A 19,854-nucleotide genomic window follows, 5' to 3' on the forward strand; every position below is an offset into this window, starting at 1 on the left:
TAGCCTTTCGCTCCCTGTATTTTACCCCTGCCACCTTTAGAATTTGAAAGATAGTATTCCAGTCAACATCGTCAAATGCTAGGAATGTAGGTTTGCCTTTCCTTAATCTTTCTTCTAAGGTGAGTCGTAAGATCAGTATTGCCTCACGTGTTCCAATATTTGTACTGAATCCAAACTGATCTTCCCCGAGGTCCGCTTCTACAAGTTTTTCCATTCGTCTGTAAAGAATTCGTGTTAGTATTTTGCAGCTGTGACTTATTAAACTGATAGTTCGCTAATTTTCACATCTGTCAACACCTGCTTTCTTTGGGATTGGAATTATTATATTCTTCTTGAAGTCTGAGGGCATTTCGGCGGTCTCATACATCTTGCTCACCAGATGGTAGAGTTTTGTCAGGACTGGCTCTCCCAAGGCTGTCAGGAGCTCTAATGGAATGTTGTCTACTCCCGGGGCCTTGTTTCGACTCAGGTCTTTCAGTGCTCTGTCAAACTCTTCACGCAGTATTATATCTCCGTTTTCACCTTCATCTACATCCTCTTCCATTTCCATAACACTGTCCTCAAGTACATCACCGTTGTATAGACCCTCTATATAATCCTTCCACCTTTCTGCTTTCCCTTCTTTGCTTTGAACTGGGTTTCCATCTGAGCTCTTGATATTCATATAAGTGGTTCTCTTTTCTACAAAGGTCTCATTAATTTTCCTGTAGGCAGTATGTATCTTACCCCTAGTGATATATGCCTCTACATCCTTACATTTGTCCTCCAGCCATCCCTGCTTAGCCATTTTGCACTTCCTGCCGATCTCATTTTTGAGACGTTTGTATTCCTTTTTGCCTGCTTCATTTATTGCATTTTTATATTTTCTCCTTTCATCAATTAAATTCAATATATCTTCTGTTACCCAAGGATTTCTACCAGCCCTCGTCTTTTTACCAACTTGATCGTCTGCTGCCTTCACTACTTCATCCCTCAAAGCTATCCATTCTTCTTCTACTGTGTTTCTTTCCCCCATTCCTGTCAACTTTTCCATTATACTCTCCCTGAAACTCTGTACAACCTCTGGTTTAGTCAGTTTACCCAGGTCCCATCTCCTTAAATTCCCACCTTTTTGCAGTTTCTTCAGTTTTAAACTACAGTTCATAACAATAGATTGTGGTCAGAGTCCACGTCTGCCCCTGGAAATGTCTTACAATTTAAAACCTGGTTCCTAAATGTCTGTCTTACCATTATATAATCTATCTGAAACCTGTCAGTATCTCCAGGCTTCTTCCATGTATGCAACCTTCTTTTGTGATTCTTGAACCACGTGTTAGCTATGATTAAATTATGCTCTGTGCAAAATTCTACCAGGCGGCTTCCTCTTTCATTTCTTAGCCCCAATCCACATTCACCTACTACGTTTCCTTCTCTTCCTTTTCCTACTGTCAAATTCCAGTCACCCATGACAATTAAATTTTCGTCTCCCTGCACTGGCGGTTAAGAGATGTGAATCGATCAGTTGATCGGTTCAATGACCTTCCTATTATTATTATTATTATTATTAGTTCAAAGTTAATATAGATCGCGAAGCGGAGCGTTTCGCCTGCGCGAGCTAAATATTTATTCCTTGACTTAGCATTGCTCCACGGCGAGCGAAGAAATGTAAGAAAATCGATATGTGACCGGACTTTGTTGCTAGACAGGTTAACGAGAGGACATGTGTGAAGTGTGTGAAATGAAACAGTCATTGTTAGCCGCCATTTTGTATAATTTGTGTTTTTTGAGATTCACAAGCGACATGTAAGGTTAATGTGGAGTTTAGTAACAGCCGTAATACGGTCTGGTGCATTTCAAAGGTAATTTCGCGTATTTATTTTTGATCAAAAGATTCTGTGATGAACTATAATGTATGACAAGCTTGTATAGGACTTCGAACATTCGGTGGTCGATGTTTGCTGTAGAACCTGCTTCAATAACATGATCAAAAGCATAGAGCAAGTTTTCTCTGCTAAAACGAACTCATTTCACTCGCAGACAATCATCGAATGACCAAATGCGAATGGCAGTATCCCAATTTGAGAAGGTCCTATAGAAGTTTTCTTTCTCTTACATTTCAAGAATTTTACAGGCAACTATCGGAGTCGGCAGCTGCTTCTACACCATGAGAGTAACTTGTCTATGTGTACGAAATTACGTACGCTATGGGAGTAGTCGACACCGCTCTGGAAATTGATACTGTCCTTCACAGACATACAAGCAGACACTAAACACACTAGTTCAATAACAACGAGTTTAATATTACCAGCTTAAAATCATTAATTTCTTCTTTTGAGCCATAATATTATACATGGCATTTCATATAAGATCCGAGCCCACCAGTAGCGTTCCTAGCTCTATCGTGATGCTGTAGACGTTTCTTATGCTGTTCGCAACTGCTGCAGCCTTGCCTCATGACCATGTTGTCCTGGTGCTCTGAATTCGGTACGCGCCTGAGAGGTGTGCTTCCTGCAACAACAGGCTGATGGAGTGTGCGTGCTGTAGTAATCTCTTGTGGCAGCGGTTGCCGTCTGGTGCTCCATATTATGTCTGCTCCCAGGTTGTGCGGTGCCTGGTGTTTCAAGTGGTTTATGTTGTTCCTTATTTTGTCTGTGACCTCTGTGGATGTGTCCTGATGAGATAGTTGCCACCTGGTGCTTTATATGAAGTCTAATCCTGTTAATTACGCCCCTGGTCATCTATGGTTCATTACCAGAGAAGGGGACGTTTTTCAGGTGTTGTAGTAATTCCAAAGCCGGATTCCATACCTTATTAAGCTGGAATTGGCCTTCCCGGTTGATCAGGTTATCCGCCATTTTGATTTCAATAGATGCATTCGCAGAATCTGAGGGTTTGAGCCACTATCCTGATTTTGCCATAATTCATGGTGTGTCCAAGTTCCAGGTAAGGTCCTGCTATTGCTGATTTAGTGGCCTGTCATATTCTTGTATGTCTCTAGCGTTCCTTTCCTTACATTTTGTGTCCACTGTTCTGGTGTTACTACCGTTGTAAGACATACCACATTCACAAGATATATGGTAAATACCAGGTTTTCCTAAACCCAGATCATCCTTCAACATTCCAAGGAGCAATCTGATCTTGCTGGGTGGGCAGAACACATTTTTGATTTCGTGTTCCTCTAGGATTCTGCATACGGTTGAAAGCCTACCTTCCTGGTCTCTTCTTGTTCCACTTCCATTGCATCAGGTCATCTGGTATGATGTAAAGCTTTGCGGTTGTCACTGGTTGAACATTTCTTATCAATGAACACTCGCTGCATATGTTCTAACTCCACTGTCAAACAGTTTGGGTCGGAGAGTGTCTTGGCTAGGTTCCTGAGCACCTCATTCTTCTGGGCTTGGTGGTCGCAGCTGTCGGCCTGAAGATATAATTGGCTGTGTTTTGGTTTCCTATACACACAGTGGTTGAATGTGTCATCTGCCTCCCTCTTCACTATGACATCCAGGCACGGGAATTGACCATCATTCTCTGGTTGCATGGTGAAGTGAACGTGGGATGTTTTGTGTTTAGATGGTCCAGGAAATTGTCCAGTCTTTGCGGCCGTATGACCAGATGGCTAACGTGTCATCAACATATCTGAACTATCACTGCCACTGACTCAAAATCTTCTAAGATTATAGTGGACTGAAGTGCCTAGAACATCTCGATCACCGCAGCCGGCGGCTAATCTGCAAATTACGTAAAAAAAGTCCCTGGTAGAGGATCCACCATGACAATAGTTCTCTGTACTTCCACTCTCGAACAGCGCACGAGAAAAACTAACACCTACATTTTTCCGTGTCAGCCCCGATTTCCTTTATTTTATGATGATGACGATGATGATGATGATGATGATGTGATGATGATGATGATGGTGATCGTTTCTCCCCCGTGTATGTCGGCGTCAACAAAACATTTTCGCATTCGGAGGAGAAAGTTGGTGATTGAAATGTCGTGAGAAGGTCCTGCCACAATAAAAGACGCCTTTGTTTTAAAGATTTCCATCCCGAATCCTGTTTCATGTCCGTGACACTCTCTCCACTATTTCGAGGTAATACAAGACGTGCTGCCCCTTCTTTGAACTCTCGATGTACCCATTAATCCATTCTGTCAAGGATTCTTCATTATGCAGCAGTACTCCAAAAGAGGACAGACAAGCATAATGTAGGCAGTCTCTTTAGCAGATCCGTTTAATCTTCTAATTGTTCTGCCAATCAGACGTAGTCTTTGTTTCGCCTTCCCCACGAAACTGTCTGTGTGTCCTTTCCAATTTAAGTTTTTTTTATATAATTTTGTTCGGTATTGTTCGTTGCATCTGTTCGAGGCGGTCGTTCCATGACACCTGGTTAAGTTCATCGTTGATCCGTTCACTCAGTTTTTTTTTTTTATTATTATTACAGAGGGTAGCTAACTCTCTGACAGAACAAGCTGAGCTACTGCGCCGGCAGTTATTCATAATTGTATTTCCTAGCTATTTACTTGAATTTATGGCCTTTAGATTTGATTGATTTATCATGTATCTGAATTTTAACGGATTCTTTTAGTACTCGTGTGAAAGACCTCATACTGTTCGTTATTTAGGGTTAGTTGCCAATTTTCACACCATACAGATATCTTATCTAAACCGTTTTGCTATTTGTTTTGATCTCCTGATTACTTTACTAGACATTAACAAAAGTGTTATGTGCAGATAACCTGAGGCAGCTGCTCAGGTTGTCTCCTAAATCGTTTGTGTAAATAAGGAACAGCAGAAGGCCTATAGCACTACCTTGAGGAATGCCAAAAATCATTTCTATTTTACTCGACGGCTTTGTCAGTTAAGGTGACCTCTCTGACAGGAAATCACAAATCCAGTCACACAAGTGACACAATATTCCACAAGAATTCAATTTGATTACAAGTCGTTTGTGACGTATGGTGTTAAAAGCCTTCCGGAAATCTAGGAGTACGGAATCAATTTGAAATCCCTTGTAGATAGCAATCAACATTTCTTGTCAGCAAGGAGCTAGGTTTCACAACAAAGACATTTTCTAAATCCATATTGACTGTGTGTCAATAGACCATTCTCTTCGAGGTGATTCATAATGTTCGAACACAATATATGTTCCAAAATCCCACTGCATCTCAGCGTTAATGACGTCGGTCTTTAATTTAGTATATCACTCCTATTGCCTTTCTTGAATATTGGTGTGACCTGTGCGACTTTCCAGTCTTTGGGTATGGATCTTTCACAGAGCGAACGGTTGTGTAAATATATGATTCTTAAGTATGGAGCTATCGTATCAGCAAACTCTGAAAGAAGCATAATTGGTAAACAGTTTGGGCCGGAAGACTTGCTTTTATTAAGTGATTTAAGTTGCTTCACTACTCTAAGGACATCTACTTCTAAGTTATTCATGTTGGCAGCTGTCCTTGATTCAAATACTAGAATATTTACTTCGCCTTCTTTGGTGAAGGAATTTCGGAAGTCGTCGTTTAGTAACTCTGCTTTAGCAGCGCTGTCATAGATAGCATTTCCATTGCTATCGTGCAGAAAAGGCATTGATTGTGTCTTGCCGACAGCATACTTTACGTATGACCAGAATCTCTTTGGATTTTCTGCCAAGCTTCGAGACAAAGTTTCGTTGTGGAAACTATTATAACCATCATCAATCCTAGTGCTGTTGCGTAAGGTCCACACAGGCTTGAGTTGATGGATCATGACCATCATAGGCTTGACCTGAAATAAAATGTCAACCTTGCCGAACCCGCTTTTAAGAACCTTGTGAAGGTTGGTGTACGGTGGTTGGAGTGCCAGCTGAATGGCACTGTTGCGAAGCATGACAAGATAGTGTCCGCTAATACCTAATGGAGAAAGGTTTTCGAAGTGCTGTGCAGCTATGGAGGAGGCACCTGAAGGCATGCTGTGTGCCATGACACATTCGGCTAGGGCAGGTAGTTACGTAGTCTATGTTGATGTTGCCTGGAGTACGAAGTCTGCTTATAGAGCAAGTGCTGCACCATATAGGATCTCTGCTAGGTTGTCCTTATGCATGGAACAAATCGCCAACAGTAGCCAGGGAAGGACCGTGGTCAACTGACTCACAACACATGAGGGCAGCTTTCAGAGTAAACGCCAGTCTTCAATCAGGCCATTGATTTTCAGGTGGTATGCAGACATACACTACTGATGAACGCCACGGATGTTGCATAGTTCGTTGAAGAGCACCGATTAAAATTGCTGACCTTGATCAGTGGTTATAGGGATTCAACAACCGAAAGAGGAGATACCAAGTATCGATGAAGGTCCTGGCCATTGATTCTGCTGTGATGTCTCTAAGGGATACGGCCTCCACCCACTGCGTGACGTGGTCAACAACTGAGAGTACGCATCACTTGCCTTCAGAGTTGGGCAGTGGCCCTACCAGGTCGAGGTGTACATGCTAGAAACTATTTTGGTGTATCAAACTGACCAAGTGGCGGCTGTGCATGACATTTCACTTTGATCCATTAACAAGCTATGCATGCATGCTTCCACCCTCTGCACATTTTTACATTAGTCCACACATAGTATTCCGTGATGAACCATGTCATCAGGTGGATGCCATGGTGCGACAAGTTGTGAAGATGTTCTGAGATGAACTTCTGTAGTGACTTGGGTACTAAAGGATTTTATGAAACATCACAAAAGAGGTGTTTATCTGTTCCCAGAACTGGGCAAAATTCCAGCTGTAAGTTGGTCACGGTGTTGTGGAGTAAATCCATGAGTTGTTGATTTTAAAGCCGTATTTCTGCGAATTTGCTATAGTCGACCTGTGCAGAGGGGATGTTGGTGTGCAACAGGCAGTCTGGGATAATGTTTTCAGCACTGTGTAGATATCTAACATCGGTCATGAACTGCGCTATATAACCAAGATGGCGGAATCATCAAGGGCATCAAAAGATTGTGGATCAAGTCCACTAAAGGTCGATGGATAGTGTAGATGATGGGTGGTCTGTCATCTATATAGTCTTTCAACTGACGAACTGCTTTGTACACTGCCACTAGATCATGATCGTAGGGCGACTACTTGTGCTGTGACAGTCAATTTACACGAAAAAGCCAGAGTGGCTGCTGTACGCCTGTCACTTCTTGTTGCGGAACTATTCAAGTAGCAAAGTCGCTTACGTCAGCACCAATGGCAAGTTGAGCATGCGGATGCGAGTGTACTAATGTCATGGCTTGCATGAGTCAGATTTTTATTTGCTCAAAGGTGTGCTGCATGTGAGGGGTTCACTCTAACTTATGTTTAGCAATAGTACTCTTGCCCACGAGAATGCGTGTGTGTGTGTGTGTGTGTGTGTGTGTGTGTGTGTGTGTGTGTGTGTGTGTGGATCTGATGGGCGCCTAATGGCAAGGTTCAAAATGGCTCAAATGGCTCTGAGCACTATGCGACTTAACTTCATCCCGCGTCCGGCCATCCTGATTTAGGTTTTCCGTGATTTCCCTAAATCACTCCAGGCAAATGCCGGGATGGTTCCTTTGAAAGGGCACGGCCGACTTCCTTCCCCATCCTTCCGTAATCCTATGAGACCGATAACTTCGCTGTTTGGTCTCTTCCCCCAAACAACCAACCAACCAACTTAACTTCTGAGGTCATCAGTCGCCTAGAACTTAGAACTAATTAAACCTAACTAACCTAAGGACAGCATACACATCCATGCCCTAGGCAGGATTCGAACCTGCGACCGTAGAGGTCGCTCGGTTCCAGATTGTAGCGCCTAGAACTGCACGGCCACTCCGGCCGGCTAATGGCGAGGTCGTCAGCACCGTTACACTTATGAAAACAAACGAACGTGGAAATGAACTGAAAGTGTTATACACGCATGCACTTGAAATGACCACATAGTCACTCTGTATGACAGACACACAAGCACTAAAACCAGTTAAGAGGGAAGAGAGCTAATCAAGAAATTAAAACACAGAGAAAACAAAACGAAGAAGAACTAAAAACAAATCACAGGGACATGTGACTGGCTGACCACTCAAAAAAAAACAAAAAAAAACAAAAACAAAAAAAAAACTAGGGTGAACCAGCCACCCTTTGACACATTAAGAACATCTCCCTAAAATCTTGTTAAAAACGTTGGACATTTCACACAACTTTAAAACCCTAACCACTTTCGTTTGATCATTACATAAAACAGATGGCAGATCTGCCAGCAAATCCGCCGCAGTCCGCTGGTCTACAAATAAAATGCAGTTCAATAAAATGTGGTGCACCATGATCTGCACGCCACAAGCACCACGCATTGGAGGTCCTCTCACTGGAGTAAGAATCCATGTGTCATAGGAATGTGGCCTATGTGAAAATGAGTAAGAAGGACCTCGTCCCACTGACGTAGCTGGAAGGAAGTACTCCATGGCCGAGTTGTGGGCTTTATGACACGGAGCTTGTTATCGGTCACTGTCAGCCTTCCGTCTTCCCGTCGACACATGCCTTTGTACCTCAATAGCGAGGTGATAGCATGCAGGGGGATAGCATACCGAAATACCAGAGGATCACGACACTCTTCCTAGGCTGCTCGATCGGCCCTTTCATTCCCCACAATTCAATGACATCTCCTTCCCCAGTCGTTGTTGTTGTAGGAGGGCATCCTGGATATTCTGGGTTACTGTATCTGCTGGGTACAAACGATGGAGAGAGTATAGGGCACTCAGAGGATCTGAGCAAACGAGAAATCTAACACCAGGAGAACGTCTCATCTGCTCCAGTGTTCGCAAGATCGCATATACACTATGTGATCAAAAGTATCCGGACACGTGGCTGAAAATGGCTTACAAGTTCGTGGCACCCTCTATCGGTAATGCTGGAACTCAATATGGTATTGGCCCACCCTTAGACCTGATGACAGCTTTCACTCTCGCAGGCATACGTTCAATCAGGTGCCGGAAGGTTTCCTGGGAAATGGCAGCCCATTCTTCATGGAGTGCTGCACTGAGGAGAGGCTTCAATGTCAGTCGGTGAAGCCTGGCACGAAGCTGGCGTTCCAAAACATCACAAAGATGTTCTACAGGTTTCAGGTCAGGTCTCTGTGCAGGCCAGTCTATTACAGGGATGTTATTGTCGTGTAACCACTCCACCACAAAATGGTTCAAATGGCTCTGAGCACTATGGGACTTCACTGCTGAGGTCATCAGTCCCCTAGAACTTAGAACTACTTAAACCTAACTAACCTAAGGACATCACACACATCCGTGCACGAGGCAGGATTCGAACCTGCGACCGTAGCGGTCGCACAGTTCCGGACTGTAGCGCCTAGAACCGCTTGGCCACTCCAGCTGGCACTCCACCACAGGCCCGGCTTTATGAACAGGTGCTCGATCATGTTGAAAGATGCAATCGCCATCCCCGAATTGCTCTTCAACAGTGGGAAGCAAGAAGGTGCTTAAAACATCAATGTAGGCCTGTGTTGTAACTCTGCCACGCAAAACAACAACGGGTGCAAGCCCCCTCCATGAAAAACACCAGCACACCATAACACCACCGTCTCCGAATTTTACTGTTGGTACTACACATGCTGGCAGATGACGTTCACTGGGCTTTCCCCATACCCACACCCTTCCATCGGCTCGCCACATTGTGTACTGTGATCCGTCACGCCATGAAACTTTTTTCCACTGTTCAATCGTCCAATGTTTACGCTCCTCACACGAAGCAAGGCGTCTTTTGGCATTTACCAGCGTGATGTGTGGCTTAAGAGCAGCCACTCGACCATGAAATCCAAGTTTTTTCAACTCCTGCCTAACTGTCATAGTACTTGCAGTGGATCCTGATGCAGTTTGGAGTCCCTGTGTGATGGTCTGAATAGATGTCTGCCTATTACACATTACGACCCTCTTCAACTGTCAGCGGTCTCTGTGTCAACAGATGAGGTCGGCCTGTGTGCTTTTGTGCTGTCCATGTCCTTTCACGTTTCCACTTCACTATCACATCTGAAACAGTGGACCTACGGATGTTTAGGAGTGTGGAAATCTCGTGTACAGACGTATGACACAAGTGACACCCAATCACCTGACCATGTTTGAAGTCCGTGAGTTCCACAGAACGCTCTCTCACGATGTGTAATGACTACTGAGATCGCTGATATGTAGTACCTGGCAGTAGGTTGCAGCACAATGCACCTAATATGAAAAACGCATGTTTTTGAGGGTGTCCAGATACTTTTGATCACATAGTGTAATTCTGCGACAAAGATGGTAAATTCTGGAGGCAGTCAGACCTTGAGGACATGATCTGGGAAAACGACAGAGAAATGAACAGAGTCCCCCTGCTTAGACCTATCCGAAGAAACAGTTACATGGTGGTGGTACTCAGATAAAATATAAGAGAATATCGCGTTAAAAATGGAAGCAGGAGTGCTATCTCTCCTGTACCACACCAAATTTAAAAACGCTCTGGGAGTCTCCAGTAACCAGAGCAGTAGACCGTTAAAACCCTCGGTTTGGGGTTGTACTGGGTCCACACCGAGTGACTCCACCTTACAGATCTTAAATGGCATCGTGGCTCATGGACGGTTGGAAAAAAGGCATTCCAGAGGTCGACGAGCAACAGTATGGTGTGCGGGTGAAGTTGGAGCTGCAAGGAACTTACATGCCTGAAGAACCATGATGAGCTGGCGCTGGATGGTAAGTGGCTGTTCCCCCACCTCAGCACAGATGCTAGGTGTGGGACTGCCTGATAAGCACCCATGGCCAGCCAAATCCCCTCATTATATTATCCGCAAGTGAGAGGGCCTCACTGACCCACGCACTGGACAACCATAGTCCAGCTGCAAATGCACAAAAGCCTGATGAAACTGAAGGAGACGCGTGCTGCCCGCTTCCAAGACCTGTGGCTAAGGCACTTGATGGTGTTCAGTGCCTTCAGGGTTCTGGTTTTCAGGTCTTGCAGGTGTGTTAACCACGACAATCGGGATCAAAAATGAGGCCCAGAAGACAAGCAAATTAAAAAGACGACGAGAACAATTCAAATGAACACACACACACTTATCTGCTGAAAACTGGAAACCCACCTTTGCAGCCCACTCTAAACTTTGCACTGAAAGTTGCAACTGACGGCTCGCCGTTGCAGTGCTGGGGGAGGAACAGGAAACAGCAAAATCGTCTACAAACAAGGAGCACTGTACAGGACTCCTTTCCGTAGATGTGATACTGTTGATGGCTTTGGCAAAGAGGGTAACACTTAAAATACTGCCCTGAAGACATCATGTCACCAACTCAGGTCCTAAAAATCTGTCGAGACAGGAAAGACCGTATGAAAATAGGTGGCCACGAAAGCCCCATTGATGCAGTTGTGCGAGAGTTCAGTGTCTCCAGGTAGTTTCATATGCCTTACTCAGATTGAAGAATATGCCAATACAGTGATACTTACGGAGGAAAGCCTGCTGAATAGCCACCTCCAGCAGGATCAGATTGTTGACAGTGGACCGAAATCTTCAGAATCCACATTGAGAATGGCTAAGGTGGTGTCTGGTCTCTAACAACTAGGCCAGATGATGGTTAATCATTCGCTCCAGGGTCTTTCCTACAAAGCTCGTTAAGGCGATACTCCGATAACTACTGGGACATTGTGCAGTCCTTTCCTGGTTTGAGGAGAGCGATCAGAATTACCTCCGTCCACGAGTTGGGGAAGTTGTCTGTCTGCCATATTAGATTAAAACATTCGAGGAGGATTTCCTTTGATGCCACTGTCAAATGTCTATGCATGCAGTACCGGATTTGGTCACAACCAGAAGCAGTGTCACGAATCTCAATCAGTGCCGATTCGAGTTCCCACATGGAGAAAGGGGAGTTGTAGGCCTGAGAACTGTTGGACCTGAAATCCAAATTTTCTCTCTCTACAGTTGCACAATACCGACGAAACGCTGGATTCTGGCTTGCATTGGCAGTAGTTCGTGCAAAATGTTTGGCCAGCATCTGAGCAGTGTCCCTGGCTGTTGTTTGGAGGCAATCCTGTTTCAGCACTGCTGCTACCAGTAAATGACTGTGTTTACTGGAAATCCTCTGGATGGCTTCCCGTACTTTTATAGGAGTGGAACGATTGATGGAGTCCAAGAATACTTGCCATGACTATCTTATTCTCCCTAATGACGTGTCGAGCTTTGGCCCTCGTGACTCAAAAAGGGTCTAAGATCAGTCGGCATTTAAATTGTTGAACAGCCGCATGCCTTTTGTGGATCATGGAATGGCACTAATCCGTCCACCAAGGTACTGGTAGCCTCCTAAGATGACCTGAGGACTGTGGGATGGAGGTTAGTGGCACAATGGATCACTCATATGATGTTGTCCACCCATCCTTGGACACTGTCATAGTGTTCGAACACAGCAAGATGGCTAAAATCCGTCCAGTTAGCCCTGCTGACCATCCATCTTGGGGGCTTATCTTCAGGTGGTAAGCAATTTAGTAGGTGAAGATAGTTGGGAAGTGGTTACTGGAATGGTCGTCAATGACCTCCCACTGAACAGTCAGTGAGGTCAGGAGAACAGAAAGACAGGTCAATGGCTGAGAATGACCCAGTAGCAGTAGAGAAATGTGTGTGAGTACCCGTCTTGAGGATGCACAGCTCGCAATACGTCATGAGGCCTTCCAAAACCTGACCCCGAGGGCAAGTATTGATCAAGCCCCGCAGGACATGATGGGCACTGAAGTCTCCCAGGAGGAGAAATGGTCGCAGCGTTGTGCAATAAGATCCATGAGAGCCTCAGAGTCTAGTACACCTTGCGGAGGTGAATACAGTGAGCAAACAGTGATCCTTCGACACACATGAACTTGAACTGCGACTGCTTGCAGGTCTGTAGCCAAGGGGAGGGCAGAGGAGTGGTGCACATAAGTGACTAACACTGCGACACCTCCTTTGGCCCTTTCCCCCCGATAGGGCATCCTTGCAGTATAGCGTATATCCCTGCAGCACAGGGACATCTGTATCTTTAAAGTACGTTTCTTGTAAAAAATTGCACAAGGGACGTGTTTCAGTTCCTCCACATGAGTCCTGAACCCATTAATGTTCCACTGTAGTATGGAAGCCACGTCATCAGTCTGGTTGTAATTTACCCCTATCTTTGCACCAGGGAGGTGAAGCACTTGAAGAGTGAGGGGACTGTGTGGATCTAAGGCATCTAACTCTGTGATATCCTCCTCATCAGTCAGGCAGGAAAGAATGACATCTGATAACTCTCGGGACAGCTTCTGACCCTAACATCGTGAGACTTTCACTGCACCCTGTTCCTTTGAGTTGAGGGGGAAAGGGGGTGTTGAGAGCACTCTGCTTTTCTTGTAGCTTCTGGATGCTTGCTGCAGATCTGTTGTTGGTCTTTCGTGGTGGAGCTGCCTGGATTGCTTTGTTCCTACTCTTTTTCCCTTGATCTGTACACATGCAAGTACAGATGCATTTTGGTGGATGCATGCATACTAGGCATTGTCCGTGTCAAAGCGTCTGCCTTGGGAATAGGTTTCTGCACCATGGAAGAATATGAGGTGGCAAGGACAGGGGGTTTCGTCGCCCTATCTTCTTTTTTTTGCTTCAGCGTTGGGGATCCACTTGGTCACTTTTATCTCCTGTATTTTGCGTTCTTCAGAAAAAATAGTGAAGTCTCAACCAGACTGGGTGCTTCCCAGAGCAGTTGATGCACCTCACCAGAGATGGGCAGTCAGTTCAGCATCATGAGCAGCTTTTCCGCAGATCGCTTCACCTCCACAACTCGTGGTCGTATGGCTGAAACACTGGCATTTATAGTACCGCATAGGGTTTTGAATGTAAGACTGAACACTAAGTTGAAGAAACCCCACCGTAAGATGTTCAGGCTGAGTCAGAGAATTGAATGCAACAATGAAGGTGGCAGTCTTTTCAGTTGCTCCATTATTCCTGCGCATTCGTTGTTCCACATCGACTATTCCATGGGATGTCCATGTCCATATAATCTCAACGCGTGACAACATCCTTACTGGAGTTGAGAAAGGTGTGCATATCGACAATGATATCCTAGCCACCCAGTTTCTGTGATTTATTAAGAAGGCCTGCCTGCTTTGACCAGTTAGTTTCAACCAACAATGAGCCATTACCAAATCATTTTATAGATTTTAATGTTCCAGCAAGGCCTTCCAAACCGTTATGGATATAAAAGGGGGGACACATTTTCAAATATACTCTCCTTCCTCTGTCACCAGAAACACATTGTTTTTCACAACTCCATGAGCTCTGTTACTGCAGTCCAAAATATTCTTTTTATCAGGACTAGCCTCTCTCATTCTTTTGGATGAATACTTCCAGGAAGTACACCTTTCCTACTGAGAAGATGATTTTGAGGGTTCCATCTTGGTCCCACGAGCAGCTAGGTAAAATAAGGATCCGCTCAGATGGAGCCCCTTGTGCCTGAGTAAGCCTTATACAACTGGGGTGTGGCAGGTTCCCCAGCGGTTGCCTGCCAATGACTGTTCCACCTCAACAGCCACGCATCCCATCAGCGCGCAGCACACCTTGAGATTGACTTTTTTTTTTTAAGAGAGGTTTACTCCGTCCTCACGATCCAAGTGGTCAAGCTAAGATCCCTGTTCCCTGAGACACAAAACGTTCCAATGCCACACCGCGCGGTGGTCACTGAAGCATTCCCAAAGCTTAAGGTGACGGGATTGGCAGCACTTGCCAGTACCCGGCTCAGGAACCCTGGGGTTGCTACACCTGTATCCATCAAATCAATGCTGAGCCCCTGAGAGCACGAGAATTTTTGTAGTTATGCCTGAATTGTGGCTGTGTTATGTAGATGATGATGACAGAAATTAATAATTCTGAGGAAACGATGTAACTTGTGAAAGACCTGCGATGCCAGTAGTGGCAGGTGAGCTTAGTTTGCTGTCGTGTAGGGTAAATACTGGCTGTGTTGACAACGTCACGCTTGAAAGTTAGCATTTAGCATCATTACTCACTATGCCATTGGCAGCAAACACACAGAGAACTTGTTTAAGATCCAGTTCCTGGGTAGGGGTGAAGATGAGTGTGTTATCCGGGTAGGGGTAGCAAGGAGAGAGTTTTAACAGTATAATATCAATAAATTGTTGCTAGGTTCCAGTCGGGTTCTTAAGGCCATATGGCATACATAAAAATTCTTATTAACTGTAAACTGCGATAATCACAGTTTTGTGGATGTCCTCTGAACTCATCAGTATCTGGAGGTACGGCTTCTTACAGTCTAAGGCACTATAAACTGAGGTACCGCACGGTAGTGGGTGACGTCTTGCATGTTCAGATTGTGAGGACACTAAAAGCCCTTTAATCTCCACACAGTCTCACTGTCTCATCTTTATTGGGCTCTTAATGGGAGAATCCCATCTCACAAACTATCAGTTCACACAATCCCAGGCTGTAAAAAACACACACACACACACACACACACACACACACACAGATTAACTGTGTGTGCAGAAAAAAGGAGGAAGCACATACCTACAATTCCACTGAGCACAGACAAGCAATAGAAGAAGGAAGAACAAGGAAGTAGCAGATCCACACAATGTACACATGAGTAGTGTCGTTACTAGTTTTAAGTGAAACTTGTAGGAATTTATAAGAAAGCTGTCTTGGGACTACTGCATTAGCTACAGCTGGTGCAGTGTAGTGAGATATAGGTTATAGCAACACTCACACAAAAGGATCGCAAGATGGGCTAGCTGCGCTTGGCAAAACCTGCACTGCACAGTGCTGAGTGGACAGGAAAATGTTATCACACCAGGGAAAGACCAATGTTATGAGCTATGTGACCAGGTGCTGGGCAATAGAGCAACAAATGTGAATCAGAGCCATATAAATAGCTGTGAATTTTCAGAATCCAGCAGCACCACCATGCCAGGGCCACACCAGATGATGAGACAACTAGGCACCATGAGCTGCAGCCCGACGTTTGTGGTTGAGTTGGCGAGCCACCTCCAGTACTTAGTCTTTTTGTGGGACTTGGTGCTTCAATGCCATCAGCCTGCCATCTGCGACTGCCACCACCAGACTCCTGCCACAGGCAGTGTGTTGTGTCCCATGCACCAAGTCTTCCTTCATCACTATGGTGGATGCAAACTGGGCCCCGAGTTGATTGAGTGTGGGCATTCTGCAGGAGAACACAGTTGCAGTGCAAGGAGTGAGCAGCTAATGTCAAAGCTTGGGCCGACTGACGGCCGAGTGGATTGCTGATGGCCCAATGTCAACATCACCATCTGTGCATACCTCTCCACCATGGTGGAAACCATCTGTCCACTGGCTGTCGCCGGCTTGTTGCACCGAAGTGGGGTGTGTCTGCCTCAACGACAAGATGTGTAACTTAAGTCCAATAAAATATTCTCTTGGTCACCTGTCTGCCACTGGCCCCACCAGCCTATCATTCCACTGCTCACCCTACAGAGTGGTGCCCGAAATTGCCATCCCCTCTACAAAGTGGCACCGTCTGTCGGCCAAGGCCCTGACATCAGTGTCTCACTCCCTCTTGTGCTGCAACTGCATTCCGCTGCAGAACACCCACTTCCAGGTGATTGAGGCTCAGTTTGCATTGATCACTGTGATGAGGGAAGACTGCCATGCACTACAGAGTGGTGTCAGGAGAACCCATGTAATCGCCATTGGGCGGCAGACTGTGTACCGCCCCCTGCAGTACGACATCCCAACTAAAAATTACAACCGTCATCCATGGATGTTTGTATCTTTTTAAAACAGAGTGATGCTATTCGCATAAAATCAGTTTATACTTTAAAAAAAATGTTTACAACTTGTTTCTGTATGTAGGCTTGGATGATTACAATACTAATGTTGTCCTCAAAAAGAACTACATATAGTGGAAGGAAGATCATTTACATATATGAGGAACAATAGTGCACCTAAGATGGATCCTTTGAGAACCCCATACATCATTTCTCACCAGTCAGAATAACATCCCCATACTATATTGGTTGAATTACTATGTACAACTTTCTGCATTCTTTTAGTTGGATATGACACTATCTACTCATTGGTTACACCATCAACCCCTTAAAGCCAGTTTCTCTAGGAGAATACTGTGATTGACACAACCAAATGCCTTGATAGGTCACAGAAAATACCAGCTGGAAACCTTTTATTATTTAATACTTTTAAAATTTTGGGAGTGACTGTGTAAACTGTATTCTCAGTACAGCAACTCTTCTGAAATTCATAGTAATTTGCTGAGCATATTATTGTCATTCAGATGAGATGCTATTTTAGAATAAATCACTACCTCATAAATTTTGGAAAATGGCGTTGGCAGCAAAACAGGGCTGTAGTTATTGATATCTCTCATCACCTTTTTTAAAGGGGTGTTTAACAGCAGCATATTTAATTTTCTTTGGAAAAATGCCTCGAGTTAGAGAAGCATTAAGTATTTAAGGTAAGACAGGGCTTATTACATGGGAACAAATATTTAGTACTAGTGGAAACATTGTCAAATCCAGATGAGCTTTCATTTTTGACAGAATATACAACTTTCTTAATTTCAAAAGATGTCAGCGATACACTCGTATGACAGAATATCTTGAGAGTTATGTTTCACAATACTGCCATGATTTTTATCTTTAACTGTTTGTCCCTGTACCTACTGTATTTAAGAAATGATTAGATATATAGAGTTCCTACCTGTGACTCATCATTTATAGCCCTTGCATTCAGTTCAATAGTGATTTTACCCTGTTATGTGGCTGGTTGTCCTGTGTCTCATTTCACTACATTCAATATAGTTTGAAGTTTTTGACATTATGTGCATGTTCCTTTATTTTTTAACAATTTTTCTGAGTAATTTTACATAATTTTTGTAGTGTGCAGCTACTCCATGATCTTAATTTGTTCTTACCAGCAGATACATTTCCCTTTTCCTTTCACAAGATACTTTTAATTGCTCTAGTGAACCACGTCTTTTTTTACATGGCTGTTAAATGTACTTTAGGATCAGCTTATGCGGAAAGCTATTTTCAAATAGCTGATGTGAATTTATCATGGAACAGACTATATTTTATTTTAGCATTTAGTTCATTGTGAATTTCATCCCAGATTATCTCCTGTAAACTATTTTTAAAAGCATTTTTCCTGGAGTTAATTATTCTAATGGATTTCCACTGAGGAGTGTCCATACTGTAATGCACTACATTATATATCTAACTGTTCATCATGATCAGAAAAAGCATTTGTTCCTGGGGGAAATGATTATTTCCTGCTTTGAGCTTCACCAAAGAAAACATTGTCAATTAGGGTACTACTGTTTCTATTCAACTTGTTGCAAATTTAACAACTGAGATCAAATTGTAGGATCCAAATAAGGTTTTCAGCTCATTTTTTCCTATCAGAATCCTTTAGAATCTATACTGAAGTCACCACAGACTCTTAACTGCTTGCTGCTGTCTGACACACAGTACAGTAAGAAATACAGATTCCTCATAAACATCCAAAATTTCCCAGTGGGCATCTATATACAGTTACAATTAAAGTGAACTATTTTTCATTATTAATTCACAAGCACAAACTTCTATGTGCTGATCACTACAAAATATACTTGTCTCAATGTTTCTGAACTACAGGTCTTAATATAATTATGTAACAAATCCTCCTTTTTCCCATATTTGTAGTCATGCTTAAGCTGCTTTTATATGTAACTTATCAAACCCTGTGGTTATGTGGTGCTCAGATAGGCACCGAATGTTTTATCTTTTCAAAGTTTTGAAAAATGTAGAAACAGACAAGAAGCTCTTGTATCTCATCATTTTATTAAGTCCTCTAATATTTTGATGAAAGAAGCTAACCTTATTTTTCTGTGCATTCTTAAGCGTTTTATGGGACTCTTCTATTATTTTGATCTTACAAAACCAGATGACTGAATACTGATTATAACCTAAGAGAGGTACCCTCTGAGACCAGTAACCACAGGGATCTTGTTTTGTGCAGTGGTGGCCCCTGTGTATTATTTGCAAGAAACTCAGCCAACCTATCTTTCCCTCTCCTATACAAATGTAGGACATGTTTAGTATATCCCCCGTCTCCCGATCGTAGCAACAGGCACTGCACTCATAGGAGATTTCATTTCAGTCAGCAACAGCCTGCTCAACCTAGTGTTCACACAGCTTACACCAGCATTAACCCAGGGCGGGTCATGGTGTTGCAAAACTTCCACAAAACTCTCACTTTGTGTGCACTTGCTACTTCTATTTCATCCCGGTCACCCCTAATGCTGTAATTACTGTTCCTAGCCATGCTGTACCCTGTTCCACCTACTGTACTAAACTGATCCTCTTTGCCAAAATCTTTGCCCAAATTCCCAATGTTCTCTGTCACCTGGCTAAGGCTAGCACTTGGCTTTACAATTCTTGTGACCTGGTACCCTTTTCGTAATATGTCCCGTACCATCTGGCCTACACCCCTGCCGTGGTTACTACCTAGCAGCAAGACTCTTCTTCCTATTATCTTTTAGTACTGACCAACACTGAGTTTCTTTGCTACAAATCTGTTGCACCCTGCTGTGAATACAGCTGTATGAGGCTCTTTGCCTCCTACTTCATATAACAAGTCAAATTGACTCAATACTGTTAGCTCGAATGCTGGTAACGTTGGAGAGCTGTTCCCCTTTTGCACATTGCTTTTACCTTTACCAGTTCCAAGAATCTTTTCCCCCTTCAACCTATCTAGCTCACATTTCACATGTTTGAATTCAGGCTGAAGGGCACATCTGTGCTTGATGCTCACTGATTCTCTTGTCTTTTTTGCAAAGTTTGCAGTTGCACAGGAGAGCCTTGCTGAGACCCTGCCCCCCCCCCCCCCCCCCCAGTTCCCCACTAGTCACCC

This window comes from Schistocerca americana, chromosome 2 (assembly GCF_021461395.2).
Source record: "Schistocerca americana isolate TAMUIC-IGC-003095 chromosome 2, iqSchAmer2.1, whole genome shotgun sequence".
NCBI classification, from domain to species: Eukaryota; Metazoa; Arthropoda; class Insecta; order Orthoptera; family Acrididae; genus Schistocerca; species Schistocerca americana.